This window comes from Taeniopygia guttata, chromosome 19 (genome assembly GCF_048771995.1).
Source record: "Taeniopygia guttata chromosome 19, bTaeGut7.mat, whole genome shotgun sequence".
Classification (NCBI taxonomy): Eukaryota; Metazoa; Chordata; class Aves; order Passeriformes; family Estrildidae; genus Taeniopygia; species Taeniopygia guttata.
The window spans coordinates 2,935,211-2,946,379 of NC_133044.1; the positions used below are offsets into that span (position 1 = coordinate 2,935,211).

Consider the following 11,169-nt stretch of genomic DNA (forward strand, 5'->3'; position numbering starts at 1 on the left):
TCTCCCTGCTGTGCTGAGCTCACACATCCCTCAGCACAGAAACACCAACCTGTGGCACAGAACTGACAGCTCCCTCCTGCCAAAGCCACCTCAGAGCCAAACCTGTCCCATGAACCAGCTCCCTCCTCTCTGGCCATCCCAGTTCCTGGGAACAGAACTGAGAATGCAGCGCTTACAACAGGCAGGAGGGAAAAGGGGAAATTCCACACAGATTTCTTTCAGTGCAAGGGGAAATGTGTGTAAAAAAGGTGAAGGCTCAGCACAGCCTGACTTCTGCAAAGGAGGTGGAAAAGCTGCAGGAAGCAGGGCTGAGGCTGGAAGGACACGCAGAAATGTCACACAGGGTATCTTTGAAACCTTTAGCACATCAGTCAAAGCGATGGCTTTTGAAAGAGAAGAAAACCTTGGACCCCGGCACCGACTGCTCTCCCCACTCTGCTCAGTGCCACACGCTGGGTTTGCATTTCCATTCAGCCCCAGAACACCTCCTGCTCTTTTCATCTTCCTCACAACCTCCAGCGAGGAGAGAACACTGAGAACACCTTCCCCACTCCCATCCCACAGCGCTCACACCCAGGGCAGCAATCAGGCATGAACAGCACAAGAACACAGAGGCTCCCACCCTCAGGCCTGAGCTAGAAGCAGAGAAAAGCTACAACTGCACACAGAATGGCTGACCTGGGATTTTCCAGCGATTTCCCAAGCCTGTGATGTGTGGTTACAGGATTATATGCACATGTAGCCCCCCACACAAATGCATATATTAAATTACTCCTCAGCTGCACCATGAATTCCTGCCTCCCACTCGTGAACACCTGAAGAACAGCACAGCCCACGCTCTGGGTCCATGCAGGGCTCCAGGCAAGCAGCCTGTGGTGCCTGGGGGGTCTTTGGAATAAAAGCTGGAGCTGGAGATGAGCCCCACAGCACAGCCAGGGCAGAGGAGTTTGCTTTGCCAGCAGCTTTCAGGGTGCAAAGCTGTGCTGGAGGCATCTGCCCCTCCTCAGCAGAGCTTTATCTGCTCCACCAGAGCTGAAGGCGACTCAGAATAGAACACATGAGCTGAGCACTCTTCTCAGGAGAGGCTTAAAGGCATTCTCCAGCCTCACAGCAGAGTGAGCTTTGCTCAGCGTGACTGAACAAAAACAAGCAATGTCATGGTCCTTTGCCTCTTGTTACTCAGCATACGCTCCCCGTCCTCCACGTTCCCTGAGCAGCATCTGCAAAGAGAGAAGGCAAACGAAACACTGCCTAAAGAGCCACCAGCTCCCAAAAGAGTCTTCAGAGAGATTATTCCCTGAAATATTTACAGGATGGGCCATCTCCTCTGATGGGAGCTGCTGGCTTTCCACTTTTGCCTCTGGAAAAAGCCTGGTGGGGACACACCTTGAAGGAAACGGGAATGAGACTGCAGGGCATGGTCTGCTGGGGGGAAAGCAGGGCTGGAGGGAAAGGACTGTCTCTCATGGGCGTGGGAATGGTGCCAGAGGAGTGGAAGGCAGGGAGAATCTTCTCTCTTATCTTGGTACAGGACAAGAAGTGCAGGGAAATCAGAAACACCCAGATAGCAAAACCACGCCAGCCCGGGGAGTCGTTTCCATGGGCTGTGGTGAAATATCCCTCTGGTGCAAGTCTTGCATTTTCTCTCAAAACCACTCCAATTAGCACCGAGCCATCCCCTCCCTGTCCTCCTCTCCTCTCAACAAACTAACCAGTCCCTGTTGGTGAGACCTGCACACAGGGTGACAGCCAAGCACCAGCCCTGCATGGCACAGAAAAACCTCCCACTCCAGGCTTCAGCTTTTCACCTGAATTAAAAAGGGAGCTCTTATCGATATTCTGTGACCTGCTTTAAAATCACTCCACCTGTTCACTCCTTTCCTGTGATGGGGGAAGCCATGTGAGACAAAACCTCATTAAATCTGAGTCCACCCGGCTGCCTTTGGCACAGAAACTCAGGGGAGGAGCAGTGCCCTGCAGGGCTGACCCTTCCTGTGGGGCCAGCAGCATCCTGGAGGATGCAGAACCCAGCACATCTGGCAGGGAGAAACCTTCCAGTGGGCCTGAGTGAAAGGAGCAATGGCAGGCAGGCAGACACAGCCCTCGGGCATGGTGCTCTTCAAAGAACTCCTGAGAAGGAACTCAGGTTTTCCTCAGCAGAACATCACCATGAGCATCATGCATTTTACCTCAATAACCGAGCACGGCCACAGCACTGCTACCTCACCAGCTGCAAGGAATAGAACAGCAAAGCACAACACAGCAACACTTACCCAGAACCCTCCCAGCCTCCAGAGGTTCCTGGATCATGCACTGCCCGACCCACCCTGCAGATCTATTTAACACCCTCGACATTTTCCTGTTCTGAATTTACCAGCAGATCTATTTAACATCCTTGATGTTTTCCTGTTCTGAATTTACCAGCTTGCTTTTTCAGCATCATCTCACCACACCAAGTCCCTTCCCCACTCCCCCACCTCAGACATTGGTGACTCCACCCTGACTACACCAAAGGTGAAGCTGAAGGGTCTTACCGACCCTGAGGCAGCAGAAAAACCTCCCCACGCAGCCCAGCACAGCCTGCACCAGGGCTCATCACAGGTGCCCACAAAGCACCAAGTCCTCAGAGCCCTGCAAAGACAAAAAAACCCTACACAGGCCCACCAGGAGGCCTCCAGTCAGCTTTCATTTGCCTGCTTATTTCAGCTGAGCAGCTCGTGCCTAGATTAATTTGTTTTCACAGCAAATTGATTAGACGATTTTTTTTTTTTTTAATACTTCATTTTACAAAAATCAAAATGAAGCAGTTGGCTGGAGCCGAGCTCCCAATTCCCAAACTGTGTCATTACCTCACCTGCTCCCAGGGCATCACCTCCCCCAGGATTCCCAGGTACCTGCTGGCTGGTTTTCCCTCAGAGGAATCGGTGTAATCCTGCTCTGCAGCCAGACCCTTATCCCGGGAAACCTTGGCAACTGAGGAGTGTTTGCTGGTGTTGCCATGGCACAGGGTAACCGAGGGGCAGGGATTGAGAAGGTTAACCCAGCCCAGCAGCTCCCTGCAGGAAGGTTATTTGCAGCATCCACCACTTTTCCCCTCATGGGTTAAAGCCCCACAACTGAATTTCAGAGCTGGTTTGAAGTGCCAGAACCCTCAGGGCTGCAGGAAACTCAAAAGTTGGCTTTGGAGCCACAGCAAGGCTGAACCAGGGTTTGGAGGAGTTTTTCTCACACCTGAACCACTTGGAGCTGCTCATTCACACCCACAGCCAGCAGTTCCCTTCAGCAGGAGCCTGCTGTGGGCACCAATAAAATAAACACCACAAAGCTTTGCCAAGCTCTGGGACAACAACTTAAGGTCCCAATCAGACAGATTTTCCCCATGAAAGCTCAATCTAAGCAGCATCAGCGCCAGCAAAATGGGGACAGCCTCACTCAGACTCTCATTCTGGTTGGTCCAGCCCAAATCAAACCCCAGCTGGGTTTGGCCTTATTGTGAAAGGCCAAACTGGTAAAGAAGTGGGGGAGGATGAGGTTTGGGGGAGAAAATCAGGAGGTTTCCTCTCCACCAGAGCTGCTTCCCCATCCCAGCAGCAGCAACAAGAAGCCAAACTGCATTTAAGATGGAGCTTATAAAGAGTTTTTAAAATACAATGCCCTGGAGGTCCATGCCAGTCCTGTGAGTGGGAAGATAAAATCAGCTCGACAGGAAAGCGGACATCCAGCACCAACAATTCTTTATTAACGAGAGGCACTTGTTAGTGCGGCTACCTGAGATATGGAGAGCTGAAAAAAAACCCCAAAAAAACCCACCAACCAACAGGTTTTGCCAAAGCAAAGCAGCCTCCAGGTGCCCCAGCACCCCTTGATGCCGGGGAGGAAAGCCAGCACTGTTCCACCTGCCAAGGTGTATCTTTATTCATCAGACTTTGGACCCATTTCCTCCTGAGCCCCTGCCAGGCAGGTGCCTTATGCAAAGTGAATAATTCATGAAGACAGCAGGCTCTTTCTGACTCGCTTTTCGGGGCAGGTTGATCTGGCTGTAGGCTTGGGAGAAACAAATTAGCATCTAAATGGCCAATTAGAGAAACTAATTTCGCTATTCTAATATGCTAAAAAGCTCGGGAGGCCTGAGGCTGGCAGTGTGGCACCTCCCGAGAAGCATCAGGTTTCTTAGAAAGGAAGGGACAGAGGGAAGGCTGAGCACAGGGCAGCTTTTGTCAAGGAATGCCGTGCAGAAGAGGAGCCACACACCAGGCTGTGGCACCAACCTCCAGTGAAGCAGGGAAAGAACAGCCCGTGTAGAAACTGTGCTGAGCAGCCGGGCCTTGCCAAAAAACTCCCTCTCCTCCGAGCCACGGGCAGGATGGAATCGCTTTCCTCAGCATCTTTAAAGGGTTTTAGGCACCCTTTGAACACCGCCACAAACGCGGCGCTTTGGGGCTTTTTTCACGAAGAAAAGCCGTGGGCTTTGCCAGGGTGCTGGAGGGCACCCGAGCCAAGCTGCAGCACCCACCACCCCAAACCCACCGCCCCAAACCCTTCTGCCACCCCGCACAAGCTCCCAAAATCCCAAATCCACTATGTGCCCGGTAACTTTTCCTCGCTCCCACCTCTTGCCCCCTTTCCCTCCACATCTTTGCCGCTCCCGGGAGGAATTCCCCGGAGCTCCCGGGAGCCTTTCAGGGAATTCTCCAGCCCCGGGGCCCGGCTGAGGCTGCCCCGGGCTCCCCCAAGCTGCTCCCGGTTCCCAGCGCCCACAACCCCGGGCACGGCGCTTTTCCTGCGGGCTCCCCACAGCGCTGCGTGCCGGGCGCTGAATCTCGGTCCAACTCCGCCCGGAGCGCCCCGAGCCGAGCCGGGTTAGGCCGGGCCGGGTTAGGCCGAGCCGAGCCGGGTTAGGCCGAGCCGGGTTAGGCCGAACCGGGTTAGGCCGAGCTGAGCCGAGCCGGGTTAGGCCAGGCCGGGCCGGGTTAGGCCGGGCCGGGCCGAGCCGGGTTAGGCCGGGCCGAGCCGGGTTAGACCGGGCCGGGCCGAGCCGGGTTAGGCCGAGCCGAGCCGGGTTAGGCCGAGCCGGGTTAGGCCGGGGTGAGCCGAGCCGAGTTAGGCCAGGCCGGGCCGGGCCGAGCCGAGCCGGGCCAAGCCGAGCCGAGCCGGGTTAGGCCGAGCCGAACCGAGCTGGGTTAGGCCGAGCCGGGTTAGGCCGGGCCGAACCGAGCCGAGCCGAGCCGGATTAGCCCGGGCCGAGCCGAGCCGAGCCGAGCCGGGTTAGGCCGAACCGAGCCGAGCCGGGTTAGGCCGAGCCGAGCCGAACCGAGCCGGGTTAGGCCGAGCAGAGCCGAGCCGGGTTAGGCCAGGCCGAGCCAAGCCGAGTTAGGCCGAACCGAGCTGAGCCGAGCCGAGCCGGGCCGAGCCGAGCCGAGCCGAGCCGCTGCCCCCCCGCACCCACCTGCGCTCCGGCCCCGCTGGCGGAGCCGCTGCCCCGCGGGACGAGGCGGAAGCGGAGCCGCAGCTGCGCCGCCCCCGCCCGCCCTCCGCGCCCCGCGCGTCCCCTGCTGGAGCCCGCAGCGGGCACCGAGCGGCCCCGGGAGCTGCCAGAGGTGCAATGGGAGCGGCTGGAGGGGTGTGGGTGCAGCCAGATGTGGGTTGGGAGCAGCTGGAGGGGTGTGGGTGCAGCCAGATGTGGATAGGGAGGGCCTGGAGGGGATGCAGGCACAGCCAGATGTGCATTAGGAAAGGCTGGAGGAATGTGGGTGCAGCCAGATGTGGATAGGGAGGGCCTGGAGGGGATGCAGGCACAGCCAGATGTGCATTGGGAAAGGCTGGAAGAGATGTGGGCACGGCCAGATGTGCGTTGGGAAAGGCTGGAGGGGTGTGGGTGCAGCCAGATGTGGGTTGGGAGCAGCTGGAGGGGATGTGGGCACAGCCAGATGTGCGTTGGGAAAGGCTGGAGGGATGGGGGCACAGCCAGATGTGCATTGGGAGTGGCTGAATGGGACGTGGGCACAGCCAAATGTGGATAGGGAGGGTCTGGAGGGATGTCAACACAGCCAGGTGTGGATAGGGAGGGTCTGGAGGGATGGGGGCACAGCCAGATGTGGATAGGGAAGGCCTGGAGGGATGTAGGCACAGCCAGATATGCCCCAGAACCTGTGTGAGGCTCCAGGCACTGCCAGATGTTCACCAGGAGCAGAACAGGGCTGTGGGCACAGCCAGATGTGATCCAGGTGAAGCTAAGGGGGACGTGGGCACACCCAGATGAGCCCCAGAGCCTTTTCTGGGCTGTGGGCACTGCCAGATGTGCATCCCAAAACAGAGCAAGAACCCACGGGAAAAATTGCACCCGACCATAAACAAGGAAAGGTGGTACCAAAACAAACCCCTGGAAAAGACCAAACAAAATTTTTCTCTAAACAATAACAACAAAAAAAACCCACCTTAAACAGAAACAAAACAAAAGTACCCAACCAAACAAAGCACAAACCCACACAAACAAAACAACCAGGAAAAAAAAAACAACCAAAAAACAAAAAAGCAAACCAACCTGAAATCCACACAAGAAACAAACAAACAAAAATCCAACCCAAACAAAAAACAAACTTCACAGGGTTAAAAAAAATGTTCACACCAAGAAGAGAACAAGGCCGCCTGCCAGGCCTGGGACAAGCACAGGGGGCTCAGACCTTTTAAAACTGAAGGGCCCAAACCTCCTGAGCAATGCCAATTATAGACATTTGCTGGTAATAGCAGCAAAATTTGGGTTTGTGAAGGGCCAGCCTGGGATCCTGCGGTGAGTCAACAGCAAATCACAGGAACACAATTATTCCCTTGCACTAGAACACAGGAATTTGGGCTTGTTATTGTCTAAATGGCCAGTTGATGCTGTGAGTAAACTTGCCATGTGACAGGAAGGGATGTGGGGGGAAATGAGAGAGGGAAAAGAGAAAGGAAGAGAAAATAAATTGTGTTTCTACTGCCCCTTCAGTAACCTGCAAAGAGAAAAAAATCTGCCACGTCTGCAAACCCTTTCACCTCCACACGTCCACCAGTCCTCAGGGCCAGCTCAGGGACCCTCAGCCACCTTTCACCCCAATCAAGCTCCAGTCTAAGCAGATATTTTTCTTTTTGGTTCAGGCAACTGTTGAAAAATAGATCCGAGGAAGCATTTTGCATGAACACAGAGCCTGCAGTTCTGTGGAAGCAAACACTTGACGATGACATTTCGCACCAGGGTAGTTCTTCCACACAGTCAATAATATAAATAAATTAAACACACGGTTCAGCCAACTTCAGGAAGAAGATAAATTACCTTGTTTAACCAGCTGTGCTGGCAGGGAATTGACACACATCTCGGAGCTTGCATCCATCCTGCTGTTGAATTTGCTTGTCAGGATCCTCACAGATGCTCCAGAATCTGCAAGGCTGGGCCTTGGTGCCACAGAGAATAAATATGATGTTACATTAAAAAGTTTTAAAGGCTAAATTCAGCTCTTTGATAGCACGGAGCCAATTTTTAATAGACTCGTTTCTCAGAAGCCAGGCACTTCCAGTTCCACCCAAAGAACCCTTCAAAGTCTCTCTTTTATCAGTGATGGGTTTTGCTGAATTATTCACCAGATCACAGCTGCCAGAGATTTTAAATATCCCCGTGACAAGGACAGTGAGGGATAACAACCTCCTGCTGCAGGCTCACCATGTGTGGGAATCCAGGGCTTCCCTCTGGCTGCCCTGGCAGGGGTCAGGAACCCCCCTGGACAGAGCCCCCAGAGACACTGGCTGTGATCTCTGTCCATGGAAAAGAGTTTTCAATCTTACAGGATGAATTACCAGCTCTGAGTGTTTGATATCAGTAATAATTAAGTGTGGCACGGGTGCAAAAGTAAAATTTTAGGATTCTAGATTAGGGGTTCAGAGGGGAAAAGATGGAGGAAATTGGGTGTGTCTTGTCCTTTTCCTCCTTCTTCATGCCCTCCATGTTTCACTGTGGTGTTGGCATTTTTCTGTTGGTTTAGGCTGGGGACACACTGTCCAACGTAGGTGACAGATATTGGCACGTTATTGTAAATCCAGCACAGGTAGTTTGTGGTATTTAATGTTTGTAACATCCCACTGAGGGCAGAGCCCCACACGCTGCCCTGCAGGACAGAGCTGCGGCAGGGCAGCAGAACATGTTAGAGATAAACAGAATAAACAACCTTGAAACCAGCACAGAGGAATTATGGTTCTTCTTTGGCAGGGGGGCTGACAGAGAGAGACTTTCTACAATCTCAGAATCATCAATACCCACAGATTCTCCACCAGTGCTGCTGCCAGTGGCACCGTGCATGCCCCCAGCTGATCCCTTCTCCTCTCCTGTGGCACCTCAGGCTGGGATGTTCCTCAAGGAACGGAGAAGAAAGAGCAGCTTTTTGGAGAGGTTCAACTCATGGGTGTGGTGTCCCACAGAGGACCCATGGCTGTTTAAAAGCAGCTTTATTGTACAGCAGAATGGTCCAAGCTGGGAGAATCCTGGAGTGCTCCAGGATTCCCAGTTTGGACACTGGGCTGGTGAACACCAGGAGGTCAAACTGGCTGGATCCTGATCCCTGAGCAGCCATTTCCCAGGAAAACTGGCACGGAGCTGTCTGGCACTGCTTCCCCATCTGCCTGACTGCCCCAGCTCGCTTCAGCTGCTTCACAATTCACAGCAACAAGTCCAGGGCTTTTCTCCAAGCTGTTGCTCTGATTGCAATCCTCTGATTCAATTTGTGCTCGTCCCTCTAATTACCTCTCCTTAATAAAATGTCAATGATTCTGTCCCTAATCTGAACCAAAAAGGTCTTGTTTACAGAGCACACCTGCTCAAGGGTGTACAAGACAAAGCAAACGCTGGAAGAATATTGATGCTTCACAGCAAAATCTGCTTGTTTTTAAACCCGTTCTAAAGTAAAATTCCCAATTCTGGTCCAATTTTCTTGCATGGGCAAGGCTCAGGTCTAACCCTCTTTTCCTTGTTCACACTGAGCCTGCAGCACCCACAAGAACATTTCCCAAGGCTTCCTTAGTAGCCCATGTGTAGATCCATACACAACTTCTGTGCCTCTGTGGCACGGGAAAATGATGCACATTTGGGAATAAACTGAAAAATTTAGAGAAATTTCTCAGTGTAGTTGTATTCAAAGTCAAAAAGTGCACCAGGGGATGATGCCCTTTCAGGATAACCTGATCTGTTGCTGGGGGCACCTGCAGCAGCACAAGGGGCAGGTCAACCAGGACAAAGCTGCTCCTACCTGTCCTGGCATTCCAGGGAAAAGCTGGCAGAGATGATTTTTCTTTACAGGCAGCTCAGGCCAGCAGCTCCCACTGGGCTCTAATTTTGGCTGGCGAGTCAGGTTTTATCATAATAAAATTAACAACAACCACCACTTGTCATTAGCAACAAGTAATCCCCTTCCAAAAATACCACGCTGCCTTCCCAGCCTGGATGAATTATTTACACCCCATCACTGCTGCTGCTGTTTTCCTTGTCTCCTGTCCTTGTCACTGTCCCTTTTATCCACAGGCAGGCTTTGGGGACCCTCTGGCTGCTGTCCAGCATCAGAAATCCCCATCACTGCCAGCCCCTGCTGCCTGGGCAGGAGAGCCTGTCCCAGTGCCACCAGCAGGGCCACGTCTCAACAGAGCAGGAGAAAAGAGGAAGGAAAAGGGATTAAAAGGGATTAAACCATCCCAGGGAGAGTACCTGTAAGAGGAGCACGGCTTCAGCAGCTGTTCCTGAAGTGTGAGGAAGGATTTTCACCTCTGGAGGAGATGTGCTGATCTGTGAGGGTCTCACAGCTCTTCCCACCAGCAAGGGCAGGGCTGCAGCAGCCCCAAAAACCAAACAGAAGCAAGGGCAGGGCTGCAGCAGCCCCAAAAACCAAACAGAAGCAAGGGCAGGGCTGCAGCAGCCCCAAAAACCAAACAGAAGCAAAGACAGGGCTGCAGCAGCCCCAAAAACCTCGGAGAGATGTTGCTGCCTCTGTGCTTCCATCACTCTGGTGGAGAAAAGGTGGAGAGGGAGGGAAAGGAAAAGGCAAACTGGGCAAGAGGAAGGGAAATGGGAAGAGGAAGGAAGGGAAAGACAAAGTTTCCCTCAGCACCTTGATTTACAGGGCTGAGGTGTGGTGAGGGGTTGGGGTGATTTGGGGTTTGGTGCTTCCCCTGCAAATCTTGCAGCACCTCGGGGCTGGGGCAAAAAGGGACAGGGAGAAGGGACAGGGGAATAGGGACAAGGAAAAGGGACAAGGGAAAGGGACAAGGAAAAGGGACAAGGAAAAGGGACAAGGAAAAGGGACAGGCACAGCCCAGCACTGCTCACACAGGGGACAAGGGCACGGCAGTGACAAAGAGGCGAGTCCCGGCTTGTCCCTGTGCCACCGCTGCCCTGGAGACCTGGCCGGGAGCATGGAGGGGAGAAGGCTGCAGGGAGGAGAGGGGAAGGGAGAAGGTGAGGAGGAGGAGGAGAGGAAGGCTCTGAGGGGGCACAGACAGGAGGGAGGCCACGCTGAGGATGCTGAATTTGCCTCCCTGCTCCTTGCCAGGCCATTCCAGGGCCGTTCCCCTTGGGATGCAGAGGGATGCGGGCAGGAGGAGGGAGCCGGGACCCCCTCCAGCAGCTGGCACGAAGCCACCACGGAGAAAGAAGCCACCAGGCAGGAGAGCCACCACTGCCAGCACGAGGGCAGGTGAGAAAAACCAGCTTTTCCCAGGAAACCACCGATGGGGATTTAAAACCTCCCCCTGCCCCCTGTTTATACACAGATTTTCCTCTCGAGCTACAGATTTATCCCAGAGATGGAGCACATGTAACTACACCGAATAAGCAGTAGGAGGCATAAGGCACCTGCCAGGGAGTAGAGAATTCCATAAACTGCACGGGATTTGGGATGCTGTTAGTATTTAGGGGATATTTAAATATTCACCCTTGCACTGGGTTACAGCACTGGTCTGTCAGTAGGGGTGAGTGGTTGGTAAAACTACAGAAAAGGAAGGGAAAATTTAAAAAATTCTCTGTGAAAAGGAATAATTCCATTCATTTCCACTATCTTAGTACAAAAAGTGCCTGGAAGTTTCCAGAAATTGTACTATTAAAAAAAAAAACAAACACATGGCTCACTGTATTAATGACACAATAATTAATAATACAGCTTT

At 53.3% G+C, this 11,169-nt stretch overlaps 1 protein-coding gene across 4 annotated transcripts in view; it reads right to left on the minus strand.

The window, feature by feature from the left end:
• RPH3AL (rabphilin 3A like (without C2 domains)) overlaps nucleotides 1–9,846 on the minus strand; it is a 39,573-nt gene extending 29,727 nt beyond the window's left edge. For 2 of the 4 annotated variants that reach the window (XM_041719966.2, XM_072937340.1), the window contains exon 1: nucleotides 5,447–5,537. The gene's annotated coding sequence lies outside the window, so the exon portion shown is untranslated. Of the gene's footprint in view, nucleotides 1–5,446; nucleotides 5,560–7,306; nucleotides 7,426–9,718 lie in introns of those variants that run through there. The other 2 variants (XM_030287763.4, XM_030287764.4) reach the window with 2 other exon arrangements.
• Nucleotides 9,847–11,169: the final 1,323 nt, after the last annotated feature.